The 15,475-nt window shown below is 38.8% G+C and overlaps 1 pseudogene; it reads right to left on the bottom strand.

The window, feature by feature from the left end:
* Positions 1-2,898: 2,898 nt before the first annotated feature.
* On the bottom strand, positions 2,899-3,070 carry LOC111554061 (annotated as a pseudogene).
* Positions 3,071-15,475: the final 12,405 nt, after the last annotated feature.

The following is a 15,475-nucleotide window of genomic DNA, read 5'->3' as shown; positions in this document are numbered from 1 at the left end:
TATGGCCTAGGTAGTTTTTCAGGGTTTTTATAGTTTTGGGTTTTACATTTAAGTCTTCAAACCCCTCTTGAATTGATTTTTCTACATAATGCAAGGAAGGGATTCGGTTTCAGTCATCTACATATGGCTACCCAGTTATCCCAAAACCATTTCTTGAATAGAAAGTACATTTTCCATTGCTTGTTTGGTCAGCTTTGTTAAAGATCACATGGCTGTAGGTGTGTGACCTTATTTCTGGGCTCTCTATTCTGTCCCACTTGTCTCTGTGTCTGTTTTTGTACCAGTACCATACTGTTCAGTTACTGTGGCCCTGTAGTATACTTTTAAGTTGGATAAAGTGATGCTTCTAGCTTTGTTCTCTTTGTTTAGAATGTCTTTGGTAATCAACTCATTCTTGGTTCCATGTGCATTTTAAAATAGTTTTATTTTCTAATTCTGATGTCATTGGTAGTTCAACAGGAATAGCACTGAATATGTATATTTCTTTGGGCAGTATGGCTGTTTTAATGATAATGATTCTTGCTATTCATGAGCATGGAATGTTTTTCCGTTTGTTTGCATAATCTATGTTTTCTTAGGCAATGTTTTGTAATTTTCTTTGTAACGATCTTTCACCCACTGGTTAGCTGTATTCCTAGGTATTTTATTCTTTTTATGGCAATTGTGAATGGAATTGCATTTCTGATTTGGCCATATGCTTAGGTGTTGTTGGCATATAGGAGTTCTAGTGATTTTTCCACATTGATTTTGTATCCTGAAACTTTGCTAAAGTTGTTTACCAGCTTAAGGATCATTTGGGTGGAGACTATGAGGTTTTCTAGATATGGAATCATGTCTGCAAACAGGGATGGTCTGACTTCTCTTTCTGTTTGGATGCTCTTTCTTGCTCTCTCTTGCTCTCTCTTGCTCTTTCTTTTCTTTTCTTTTCTTTTCTTTTTTTTTTTTTTTTGAGACGGAGTCTCGCTCTGTCGCCCAGGCTGGAGTGCAGTGGCTGGATCTCAGCTCACTGCAAGCTCTGCCTCCCGGGTTTACGCCATTCTCCTGCCTCGGCCTCCCGAGTAGCTGGGACTACAGGCGCCCACCAACTCGCCCGGCTAGTTTTTTGTATTTTTTAGTAGAGACGGGATTTCGCCGTGTTAGCCAGGATGGTCTCGATCTCCTGACCTCGCGATCCACCCGTCTTGGCCTCCCAAAGTGCTGGGATTACAGGCTTCAGCCACCACGCCCGGCCATCTTTCTTTCTTTCTCTCTTTCTCTCTCTCTTTCTCTCTCTCTTTTCCTTTCTTTTCTTTTCTTTTTTCTTTTCTTTTCTTTTCTTTCTCTTGCCTGATTGCTCTGGCCAGGACTTTCAAACTATGTTGAATAGGAGGGGTCAGAGAGGGCACTGCAGACATTGGGGTCTTAAAATCCAAATTTCATTCCTGCTCCATTCATCATACATATTTTGAGCTGTGATTAATCAAACACCAAACAAAACAAAACAAAACGAAACAAAAGATTTCTCTCTTAATTCTTTCTTTTTGGCCCCTCATTTGCAAATACAGGCCCAGAAGCACCAGTGCTCAGTACCACGGACAGCACCACAGAGGCAACAGCTTTAGGGGACTTGGGCATCAAGGACAACATTATCAGAGTAGATTTATTCTTTGGGGGCTTTCAACAAAAACTGAAAAGCCCTGCAGACCTTTCAGAAGGCAAGGCTTTAGAGTCCAGAAATACTGTCTTCTGAGCACTGTTGTATTTGCTGGGAGAAGACCATGAATTTGGGTTTATGTGTATGAAAAAGATGTTGAGTAGGGCCCCAGAGGCAAATCAGAAATCATTTGTTGAACACTGGTTCCTGGACTCTATGTCTTCCCCTTTCATCTGAGACATCTCTCTTGGCCACCATGAGCACAGGGTAGAAGCTGGTATAAAGATGAATGGAACACATGGCCTATGTGAGCTGAACTGAGCTGGTAAATATCAGTTAACAAAAGGCAGTCACTGTGTGTTTGTCTAGCAGGGACAGCATGTAGGATACTGCAGGTAATTCAAATACAATGGGCATAATCCAGGGACATGGAGATATGAAATCAAACTCATGTTCTGATCAGAAAGTCATGGGTTCCAAGATTGTCTTTATCCACTCAGAGCAAGAATTGTCTAATTCCCCCAAAAATGATTTCCATGCTGATGAGGGGGCCTATGATCCATCATCAAAACAGAGAAGTGAACAAAACTGTGAGAGGGATGATATAAGGAGGAGAGTGTATCTAACAAGAACCTGAGACTCTCCAGTGAGAGTGGAGGGAATTTCAGTTCATACAGGAAAGAAACAAGAAAGAGAGGCATGAAAGTGTTATTTACTGTTCATTGACACGTCAAGGTATCTGGATGTTAGGTTAAAGGAGGGCAAAACGGGAGGCATACCCATGAGTAAGGCTGGAGTTGAACAAACTGTGGCAAGGAACAGGGGAAGAGAGAATGAGGATGATCAAAATTATGCCTTAGATGGGCCCTGCAGACAAAGTTGAGACCCTCTTCAATTTGCATTGTTTGGCTTTTAGGTAATATGTTGTTTATCTTCTCCTAAATGGTTCTCTATTTGTGTCATGAAATAGATGACAACAGCTCTTTTGGCAGGAAAAGGGTTTTCATTGTGCCATCTTGGTGGGAGCTCTAAGACACTGAGAGTAGAAGGTGAAGCCAACTGTGGCAGAGAAACATTTTCAGAGAAGATGAAAATGGGGGTCTTGTTGGTTTCACCAATGATATGGACCAGTGATGGCTGCCTGTTTTTTTTTCTTTTCTTTTTTAGAGTTGGTTTCTTTGTTTTAATTTTTATTCATGGACAAAGAGCTAGCATGGTTTCTTTCATTGAGTGAATGTCTTACTTATAAATTGAAGGAAGATCACTTAGTCTAACCTAATGAAACCTATATCCTTTAAGTACTTATGAAAACAAGCAGCACATATCGAGGCAATATTTTCAGATAAGGCCATGCTGGTTTGAGCAGATGCAACAAGAGTGAGAACCCTGGGTGAATTTTTGTGGGTGGCTCCAGTAGAGCTGTTGGTGACCCATCTTGTTTTTGGGGTGCTGTTTATTATCTTTTGCCCCTCTAAAATAAGTGTGTTCACTGCATTTTCCTGTATCTGTTTTAGTCTTGTATGTTTAATTTTATAGGGCAGATAATATATTCCTTTAGTGCTTATGTTGAGAGAAAGTACACCTGATAATTTGTAATCACCTCATGGACACCAGATCCTGATTGGATGATAAGATGCTAGACTTCAATCTGAGCCTGTTCCTGTAAGTGTATTGCCTTCAGCTACTCAGGAGGCCAGGACCCTCTCAGCAAGGATTCCCCACAGAGTGAGAAGGGGTAAGGTGTCAGAAACAGACTCAGTCACAACCACATCTGTCTGCAAGCCTGTATCTGTGATGCAGCAGAAATGACAGTGAGCGAGGTACCAGGGGGAGGAAGGGGTCACCAGGGAAATGCACAGATAAGGATGATGGAGTGAGGATGAGGGATTGTGAAGTCCAGCATCCATGCCTCTCATTAAGCCTTCTCTTCACTATGCATAATCTGCCAAGAAAGTGTACATTTTCTTAATTTGTACAATGGTAAAAATAGTGAGGATTCTTGTAGAAATCATTGGCAATGAAAGATAACCCTTCCCTTTGCCTATAGAGGTCCTCGGGGAACACTGTTCTTGATCCTAAGCAGGACTTATGGAAGAAGGTAGAGAAAACCCCTGTGTTCCCCTGATCCCACACTGGTCTCCTTGGCTCTGCCAGGTGAGGGCTGTTCCCATCTGCATCTCACACACCTGGGCTCTAGCTGCACCCTTTTCTTTTCATTGAGTGTCCATGCAAATCAAAATTTTCAGAGACACTCTTTCTCCTGCAGATTCAGGGAGAAAGTTGAGGTTCTTAAGTCTAGTTCTTGATTTGTGTGTTCCTTAGTTACAGACTGTGTGAGGACAGGTGCAAGTACAGGTGATTGGACTTCAGTCATAATGAAGTCCTCTTCATCTGAGATGGAAGACTCAGGACTCCTCCTCAAGTTCTCTTTTCATGATGAAGGGAAGCATCCTTAAAACCTGTATTAGAATTTAAAGATGGAGTGAATTAGAATTCCCTTCCTCCTTTGCTTTCTTCTCCCTCTCACTTCATTTTTCTCTTCAGTTTTATCGTCAGTGAATTTAAACAGTTTATAGAAAAAAAATTGATCCCAGTTGCCAAAGAGATGTATATTATGATGAGTAACGTTTTTGAGGAACTGCATAATATATTTCACAGCAGCCACACCATCTTACACTCCAAACAGCAATGTTCAAGGGTTCCCATTTATTCATATCTTCACACTTGTTAGTTTTCATTTTTTTAATTTAACAGCCGTCCTAATGAGTGTGAAGTAGTATCTTACAGTGGTTTTGACTTCCATTTCCCTAATGACCCATGAGGTGGCGTATGTTTTCTTGTGCGTATTGGTCTCTTGTTTGTCATTTCTTTTTAATTTTTGTGGGTCCATAGTAGGGGTATACATTAATGGGATACATAAAATATGATATAGGCATGCAAATAATAACATCATGGAGAGTAGGACATCTGTCTACTCAAGCATTTATCTTTTCTATTGCAAACAATCCAATGGGAGTTGTTTGGGTATTTTAAAATGTAAAAGTATATGACTACTGGGTAAATGATGAAATTAAGGCAGAGATAAATAAGTTCTTTGAAACCAATGAAAACAAAGACACAATGTACCAGAATCTCTGGGACACAGCTAAAGCAGTGTTTAGAGGGAAATTTATAGCACTAAATGCCCACAAAAAAGTGGAAAAGGTCTAAAATCGACATGCTAACATCACAATTAAAAGAACTAAAGAAGCAAGAGCAAACAAATACACATGCTAGAAGAAGGCAAGAAATAACTAAGATCAGAGCAAAACTGAAAGAGGCATGAAAAACCTTCAAAAAATCGATGAATCCAGAAGCTGGTTTTTTGAAAAGATTACCAAAATAGATAGACTGCTAGCCAGATTGATAAAGAAGAAAAGAGAGAAGAATCAAATAGACACAACAAAAAATGATAAAGGGGATATCGTCACTCATCCCACAGTAATACAAACTACCATCAGAGAATACTATAAACACCTCTACACAAGTATACTAGAAAATCTAGAAGGAATGGATAAATTTCTGAACACATACACCCTCCCAAAACTAAACCAGGAAGAAGTTGAATCTCTGGATAGACCAATGACAAGTACAGAAATTGAGGCAATAATTAATAGCCTACCAACCAAAAAAAAACCCAGGACCAGGCAGATTCACAGCTGAGTTGTACCAGAGGCGCAAAGAGGAGCCGGTACCATTCCTTCTGAAACTATTCCAAACAACAGAAAAATAGGGATTCCTCCCTAACTCATTTTATGAGGCCAGCATCATTCTGATACCACAACCTGGCAGAGACACAACAAAAAAAGAAATTTTCAGGCCAGTATCCCTTATGAACATCGATACGAAAATCCTCAATAAAATACTGGCAAACTGAATCCAGAAACACATCAAAAACCCTATCTGCCACGATCAGTTGGCTTCATCTCTGGGACGCATGGCTGTTTCAACATATGCAAATCAGTAAGCGTAATCCATCACATAAACAGAACCAGTGACAAAACCCACATGATTATCTCAATAGATGCAGAAAACGCCTCCAATAAAATTCAACACCCCTTCATGCTAAAATCTCTCAATAAACTAGGTATTGATGGAACATATCTCAAAATAATAAGAGCTATTTATGACAAACCTACAGCCAATATCATACTGAATGGGCAAAAGCTGGAAGTGTTCCCTTTGGAAACTGGCACAAGACAATAATGCCCTTTCTCACCACTCCTATTCAACATAGTATTGGAAGTTCTGGCCAGGGCAATCAGGCAAGAGAAGGAAATAAAGGATATTCAAATAGGAAAAGAGGAAGTCAAATTGTCTCTGTTTGCAGATGTCATGATGGTGTATTTAGAAAACCCGATTATCTCAGCCCAAAATCTCCTTAAGCTGACAAGCAACTTCAACAAAGTCTCAGGATACAGAATCAATGTGCAAAAATCAGAAGCATTTCTATATACCAATAATAGACAGAGAGCCAAATCATGACTGAACTCCCATTCAGAATTGCTACAAAGTGAATAAAGTACCTAGGAATACAACTTACAAGGAATGTGAAAGATCTCTTCAAGGAGAACTACAAACCACTGCTCAAGGAAATAACAGAGGATACAAACAAATGGAAAAACTTTCCATGTTCATGGATAGGAATAACCAGTATCATGAAAATGGCCATACTGCCCAAAGTAATTTATAGATTCAGTGCTATCCCCATCAAGCTACAACTGTCTTTCTTCACAGAATTAAAAAAACTACTTCAAATTTCATACAAAACCAACAAAAAGCTCGTATAGCCAAGACAATCCTAAGCAAAAACAAGAAAGCTGGAGGCATCACGCTACCTGACTTCAAACTATACTATAAGTTTACAGTAGCCAAAACGGCATGGTACTGGTACCAAAACAGATGTATAGACCAATGCAACAAAACGGAGACCTCAGAAATAATACCACACATCTACAACCATCTGATTTTTGAGAAATCTGACAAAAACAAGCAACGGGGAAAGGATTACCTATTTAATAAATGGTGATGGGAAAACTGGCTAGCCATATGCAGAAAACTGAAACTAGACCCCTTACTTATTCCTTACATAGAAATTAACTCAAGATGGATTAAAGTACTAAATGTAAGGCCTAAAAGAAAAAAAAAAAACCCTGGAAGAAAACCTAGGCAATACCCTTAGGACATAGGCATCAACAAAGACTTCATGACTAAAACACCAAAAGCGATGGCAACAAAAGCCAAAATTGACAAATGGAATCTAATAAAACTAAAGAGATTCTGCACAGCAAAAGAAACAATCATCGGAGTGAACAGGCACCCTACATAATGGGAGCAAATTTTTGCAATGTGTCCATTTGACAAAGGGCTAATATCAAGAATCTGCAAGAAACTTAAACAAATTTACACAAAAAAACCCAACCCCATCAAAAAGTGGGTGAAGGATATGAACAGACACTTCTCAAAAGAAGATATTTATGTGCCCACAAACATATGAAGAAAAGTTTATCATCTCTGGTCATAAAAGAAATGCAAATCAAAATCACGATGAGATACCATTTCACTCCAGTTGGAATGGTGATCACTAAAAAGTCAGGAAACAACAGATGCTGGATAGGATGTGGAGATTGGAACGCTTTTACACTGTTGGTGGAAGTGTAAGTTTGTTCAATCATTGTGGAAGACAGTGTGGCAATTCCTCAAGGATCTAGAACCAGAAATAACATTTGATCCAGCAATCCCATTACTGGGTATGTACCTGAAGAATTATAAATCATTCTACTATAAAGAAACATGCACATGTATGTTTATTGCAGCACTGCTCACAATATCAAAGACTTGGCACCACCCCAAATGCCCATAAATGATAGACAGGATAAAGAAAATGTGGCACATATACACCAAAGAATATTATGCAGCCATAGAAAAGGATGAGTTAATGTCCTCTGCAGGGACGTAGATTAAGCTGGAATCCATCATTCTCAGCAAACTAACACAGGAACAGAAAACCTAACACTGCATGTTCTCTCTCATAAGTGGGAGTTGAACAATGGGAACACATGGACATAGGGAGGGGAACATCACACACTGGGGCCTTTTGGGGGTTGAAGAACAAGTGGAGAGATAACTTTAGGAGAAATACCTGATGTAGATGATGGGTTGATGGGTGCAGCAAACCACCACGGCACATGTGTACCTATGTAACAAACCTGCACGTTCTGCACATGTATCCCAGAATTTAAAGGACAATAACAATTAACAATAAAAATAAATAAATAGATAAGTACACAGGGATAAATATACCATAAAAACTGTTTTCAGACACTGCTTTTTGTTTTTGTTGTGTTTTTTTTAAATTGGAGTCCCACTCTTTCACCCAAGCTGGAGTGTAGTAGTGCAATCTAGACTCATTGCAACACCTGCCTGCTGGTTTCCAGGAATTCTCATGCCTCAGTCTCCTGAGTAGCTGGGATTACAGGCATGTGCTACCATGGCTGGCTAATTTTTGTATTTTTAGTAGACAGGGTTTCACCAGATTTCCTAGGCTGATCTGAAACTTCTGGAGTCACATGATCTGCTCTTCTTGGCTTCCCAAAGTGCTGAGGTTACAGGTGTGAGCCACCTTGTCTGGCCCTTGATGGGGCTCTTAAACAGCTGCTTGCTCAAGTGGAGTCTGCTTCCACTGTGTAAATTGTCGTCAATAAATCTGTGCCCACTCTGTGGCATTCTGTTCAATTTATTTTTCCAATATGCCAAGAATGTGGACAATTCACATTTAGGACACTCTATCTGGTAACATCCATATAGAAAAAGCACCTCCATGAGAACCAAGAATCAGGTGAGCCCACATAGTACCTGTTTTTAACTCTGTATTGCTGAAAGAGGCATTGAAGTGATAAGAAAAACAGTGTTGTAACTCCAGTCTTGCACGCCAACTGAGGGAGCACTTAAACCAGCCTTAGCCAAGGGGAATCTTTGATCTCATTGGCTGGAACTTGAATTCCAGCAAACCCTACAGTGCTCTGGGGCTCCAGGTAACCTTGAAAGGTTGTCTAAGGGCATTCCATATGGCAAAGAGTTTTATTCAAATGGAACATCTGACTATCCTAAATATATATGCATTCAGCACAAAAGCACCCAGATTCATAAAGCAAGTTCTTAGAGACCTTCCAAGAGGCTTTGAATAATGGAATTCACAGTAATAGTGAGGGACTCCAACACTCCACTTACAGCATTAGAAAGACCATTGAGGTAGAGAATTAACAAAGACATTCAGAACTTAAACTCAGCACTTGATCCATGGACCTGATAGACTTCTCCAGGACTTTGCACCCAAAAAACAACAGAATATATGTTTTTCTCAAAACCAAATGGAACATACTCTAAAATTCACCACATAATCAGACATAAAATACTCCTCAGCAAATGGAAAAGAATTGAAATCATAGCAGTCCTTCTTTCAGATTACAGCACAATAAAATTAGAAATCAAGACTAAGGAAATCACTCAAAACCATACAATGACATGGAAATGATGGAAATGGAATAGCCCTGCTACTAGATGACTTTCGGGTAAATAATGAAATTAAGTCAGAAATTGAGAAGTTTTTTTTTTTTAAATTAATGAGAGCAATGAAACTAATGAGAAAAATAATACAACATACCAAAATCTCTGGGACACAGCTAGGGCAGTATTAAAAGGATTATTTATAAGACTATATGCCCACATGAAAAAGTTACAAGGATTTCAACTTAGCAACATAACATCACACCTAAAAGAACTAGAGAATGCCTACCATATGATGATTTTGAAAACATTAATTTTGAAGTTAAAAAAGAGTCGAGAACCAAGAGCATGCCAACCTCAAATTTAGAAGACAAGAAATACCACAAATCAGAGCTAAACTGAAGGAGACTGAGAAACGAAAGCAGTCAAAGTAGAATGAATCCAACAGTTCGTTTTTTTTTTAAAAGTGACAAAATAAACTGCTTGCCAGACTAATAAACAAGAAAAGAGAGAAGATTCAAATAAACACAACTGGAAACAACAAAGGGGATAGTACCACAGATGCTACAAAAATAGCAGCACCCATCAGGTAGATTATAAACAGTTCTATGCATACAAACTAAAAAATCTACAGAAAATGGATACATTCTTGGATACATACACCTGACCAATACTGAACCAGGTAGAAACTGAATCCCTGAAGAGACCAACAATGAGCTCCAAAATTGAATCAGTAATAATAAGTCTACCACCCAAAAAAGGCCCAGGACCAGATGGATTCCCAGCTGAATTCTACCAAGTGTACAAAGAAGAGCTAGTATCATTCCTACTGAAAGTATTCCAAAAAACTGAGGAGGAGAGATACCTGCCTAACTCATTTTGTGAGGCCAGCATTATCTTGATATCAAAACCTGGCAAGACACAACAACAACAACAAATTTCAGGCAAATATCCTCGAGGAAGATCAATAAAAATATCCTCAACGAAATACTGGCAAACTGAATCCAGCAGCACATGAAAAAAGCTTACCCACCACGATCAAGTAGGCTGTACCCCTGGCATGCAAGGTTGGTTCAACATATGCCAGTCAATAAACTTGATTCGTCACATAAACAGAGCAAAAGACAGAAACTACATGATTATCTTAATAGATGCAAAAAAATCTTTCAGTAGAATTCAACACCTTTTCATGTTAAAAACCTCAATCAACTGAGTATTGAAGGAATATACCTCAAAATAATAAGAGTCATCTATGACAAACCCACAGCCAACATGAGAGTGAATGGGCAAAAGCTCGAAGCATTCCCCTCTAAACTGGCACAAGACAAAGATGCTCTCTCTTACCACTTTTATTTAACATATTATCGAAAGTCCTGGCCAGGGCAATTAGATAAGAGTAAGAAAAAAGGGCATCCAAATAGGAAGAAAATAAGTCAAACTATCCTTGTTTGCAGGCAACATGATTCTGTATGTAGAAAACCCCATAGTCTCAGCTGAAAAGGCCCTTGAGCTGACAAACAACTTTAGGGAAATCCAGGATAAAAAATCAACATACAAAAATCTCTATCATTCTTTCTTACAACAGCTAAGATGGGAGCCAAATCAGTAACACAATCACATTCATGATTGCCACAAGAAGAATAGAATACCTAGAAATACAGCCATCTAAGGAGGTGAAATATCTGTACAATGAGAATTACAAAACAGTGCCCAAAGAAATCAGAGATGACACAAAAAAATGGAAAAACATTTCATGTTCATGGATGGGTAGAATCAATATTGTGAAAATGACCATACTGCCAAAAGCAATCTATAAATTCAATGGAATTCCCATCAAAATACCACCATCATTATTCACAGAACTAGAAAAAATAATTCTAAAATTTATTTGGTACCAAAAAAGAACCTGCATAGCCAAAGCAAGGCTAAGCAAAAAGAATAAATCTGGAAGCATCACATAACCTGATTATAAACTATACTATAAGGCCATAGTCATCAAAACAGCATAGTACTGGTATAAAAATAGGCACATAGACCAATGGAACAGAATAGAAAACCCAAAAATAAACCCAAATATTTACAATCAACTGATCTTTGACAAAGGAAATGAAAGCACAAAGTGGAGAAAGGACACCCTATTTAACAAATGGTGCTGGGATAATTGGCAAACCACATGTAATGTAAGAGAATGAAACTGGATCCTCATCTTTCACCTTATACAAAAATCAACTGAAGATGGATTAAGAACTGAAATCTAAGAACTGAGATCTAAGACCTGAAACTATAAAAATTCTAGAAGATAACATCGGAAAAACCCTTCTAGACATTGGCTTAAGGGAAGATTTTATGACCAAGAACCCGAAAGCCAATGCAATAAAAACACAGATAAACAGGAGGGACTTAATTAAACTAAGGAGATTTTGTATGGCAAAAGGAACAGTCAGCAGAGTAAACAGACAACCCACAGAGTGGGAGAAAACATTCACGATCTGTACATCTAACAAAGGACTAATATCAAGAATCTACAATTAATTTATACAAACCAGCAAGGAAAAAAAACTAAATAATCCCATCGAAAAGGGGGCTAAGGACATGAAAAAACAATTCTCAAAAGAAGATATGCAAATGAGCAACAAACATATGAAACAATGCTCAACATCACTAACGATCAGGGAAATGTAAATCAAAAGCACAATGCGATACCACCTTACTCCTGCAAGAATGGCCATAATAAAAAATCAAAATAATAGATATTGGAGGGGATGAGGTGAAAAGAGAACATTTTTACACAACTGGTGGGAATGTAAACTAGTACAACCACTATAGAAAGCAATGTGGGATGCCTTAAAGAGCTAAAAGTAGAACTACCATTTGACTCAGCAATCTCACTACTTGGTATCTACCTGGAGGAAAAGAAGTCATTATACAAAAATGATACTTGCACCCACATGTTTATAGCAGCGTAATTCACAATTGCAGATGTGTGAAACCAGCCCAAATAACCATCATATAATGAAATACTACTCAGCCATAAAAAGGAATGAGTTAATGGCATTAACAGCAACCTGGATGGGATTGGAGACCATTATTCTAAGTGAAGTAACTCATTAATGCAAAATGAAACATCATATGTTCTCACTCATAAGTGGGAGCTAAGTGATGAGAATGCAAAGGCATAAAAATGATACAATAGGCTCTGGGAACTTGGGGGAAAAAGGGTGGGAAGGGGGTAAGAGATAAAAGGCTACAAATTGGGTTCAGTGTGTGCTGCTCGGATGATGGGTGACCCCATATCTCACAAATCTCCATTAAGAGAGTTACTCAGGGAACCACATACCACCTGTTCCCCAAAAACCTATGGAAATAAAAAAATATATTAAAAAAAGATCACAGTGGAGAAGAGCACGTAGGATAAGAGATATCATTGTGACCATCTTTGTAAAATACCATTTGCCAGATTCTTCAAGGCAAAATTAAAAAAAAAAAAAAAGAAAACACTGCTCAAAGAAATCTGAGGTGAAACAAACAAACAAACAAACAAACAAACAAAATTCCATGCTCATGGATAGGAAGAACCAATATCATTAAAAGGGCCATAATTTCCAAAGCAATTTGTAGATCCAAAGCGATTCCTGTAAAATTGCCAATGACATTATTGAAAGAGCTATGTAAAACTATTTAAAAATTCATGTGGAACAAACAAAAAGCCCAAATGATCAAGGCAATCCTAAGCAAAAAGAAAAAAACTGGAGACATCATGCTACTTGACTTCAAACTATACTATGAGGCTACAGTAACCAAAACAGATAGTATTTGTAGAAAAACAAACACATATGGAACAGAGAGACCACAAAGAAGGCCACAAACTTGCAACAATCTGATCTTCTACAAAGCTGACAAAAACAGGTAATGGGGAAAGGACTCCCTATTCAATGAAAGGTTCTGCGATAACTGTTTAGCCATATGCAGAAGATTGAAACTGGATCCCTTCCTTATACCATTCACAAAAATCAACTTAGGGTGGATCAGATACTGAAATGTATTACCCCAAACTATAAAACCCTAGAAGACAACCTAGGCAATGCCATTCTGGATATAGGAATGGGGAAAGAATTCATGATGCAGATGACACAAGCTATTGCACCAAAAGCAAAAATTGACAAATGGGATCTAATTAAACTAAAGAGCTTCTGCATAGCAAAGGAAAACTATCAACAGGGTAAACAGGCAACCTACAGAATGGGAGAACATTTTTGCAAACTACACATCAGACAAAAGGCTAGCATTCAGCATCTATAGGGAACTTAAGAAATATACAAGAAAAAAACAATTTGATTAAAAAGTGGGCAAGAGATATGAACAATCACTTCCTAAAAGAAGATACACATGTGGCCAAGAAACATATGTGGAAAAGTTCAACATTTCTGATTATTAGGGAATGCAAGTCAAAACAACAGTTTTGATACCATCACATATCAGTCAGAACAGCTATTATTAAAATGTCAAAAAGTAATAGATGCTGGCAATGTTGCAGAGAAAAAGGAATACGTATTCACTATGGTGGAAGTGTAAATTAGTTCAATCATTGTGGAACACAGTGTGACAATTCCTCAAAGACCGAAAAACAGAACTACCAATTGACCCAGCAATCCCATTACTAGGTACATACCCAAAGGAATATAAATTGTTCTACCATAAAGACACATGCACATGTATGTTTGTTGCAGCACAATTCACAATAGCAAAGACATGGTATCAATCTAAATGCCCATCAATGGTAGACTGAATAAAGGAAAATGTGGTCCATATACACCATGGAATACTATGCAGCTATAAAAATAATGAGATCATGTCTTTCGCAGGAACAAATATGGTGGATCAGACCTGCTTCTTGACAGACAGCCAGGATTCACAGAAAATTGGAGGCCATGGTTAAGTATTCACTCCCTGCTAAGGCACAGTAGCAAGGCAAATGCTTTTTCTCAAATGGAGAGAAGTTGTCCACAAAGGATGGGCATGGCTTTACTCCACATTTTCCAGATCTGTGCTATGACTCTCCTGTAGGAGCCTGCCAAAATTTCCAAGAGAATCTCTACCTGCCACTGACACTTCTATCAAAGAGCATAGAGTTTTCAGAGAATAGACAACTCATAACCTCAGGTCAGTGACTGTGGCTCAGTTTCCATCTGGGGACGAGGGGCAGAGCATATCCCTGCATGGGGGAACAAGGAGCTGAAGCAGCCCCACAGGAATGAGGCCTGCAGTATCACCAGGAAGGCTTCTGTCTGTCCTGGGAAAGGTGGGAAGAGATTTGTGTGTGTGTCCTACACTACATGGGAGGGACCTGCCCAACATGCTGTGTGCTTTGACCTCAGCAAGGACTCACAGCTGCAGGTTGATTTCCATACTGGGACAGATAAGAAGTTAGACATTGCCTTCCATTTTGGAGTGTACTTTGGGAATTGAGTGGTCATGAACAGCATGTGTGTGGAACCTGGAAGCATTACAGAAAATCTGAGGGTATGCCCCTTAAGGATGGCAAACAATTTGACCTGCACATCTCAGTGCTGGACAAATGAGTACCAGGTGAGCATCCCAGGGGCTTTCAGTGTTTGGCCTCACTGGGATCCTGGAGCAGGAGGCAGCTCTCCGTAAGCTGGCCCCAAGAGTCCCTTGGGGCCCATCTCCCATAACTGCTCCTGCCCCAGACTTTTCATCACAAAGCACCCTCTGCTTGCACTGCCATCCTCAGCTCTTTTCCCAAATTTGACCAAAGTCAAGGTCATCTCACCTGTCATTTCCCCCAAAGTGAAGAATCTCCTCTGTCTTTTCCCATAGTGCTCATTTCTAGTGATGGTGTACTTATATTTTCATTTATCCGAAATGGAGAAAATATGCATGTAAATAAAATAGTTTTAGTGAGCCAAAAATTTAGTCTTTCTCTCAGTATTGAGCCCCAATGTTACTCCCCAGTGCAATAATATTACTGGCTTCTCTACTCAAATTATGGAGATAATCTGCTTACAGAAGTATATAGATTTATGTTTTCATTTCTTTCTGAACAAATGTACTTTAGGAACTGGGGTGGACTGCTTGTCAAACACTATATTTTGCAAAGTCATCTATTTATGGTGCTGCCTCAGTTTTTAAACACTGCACAATATTCCTATAGAATGGTTACCAAAAATTACTGAACTTCCCCAACCTAGTAGGGCAGGCCAACATTCACATTCAGGAAATACAGAGAACACCACAAAGATACTCCTCGAGAAGAGCAACTCCAAGACACATAATTGC

Source organism: Piliocolobus tephrosceles, chromosome 21 (assembly GCF_002776525.5).
Source record: "Piliocolobus tephrosceles isolate RC106 chromosome 21, ASM277652v3, whole genome shotgun sequence".
In the NCBI taxonomy this organism is placed as follows: domain Eukaryota; kingdom Metazoa; phylum Chordata; class Mammalia; order Primates; family Cercopithecidae; genus Piliocolobus; species Piliocolobus tephrosceles.
This window is presented reverse-complemented; position numbering and strand designations above follow the sequence as displayed.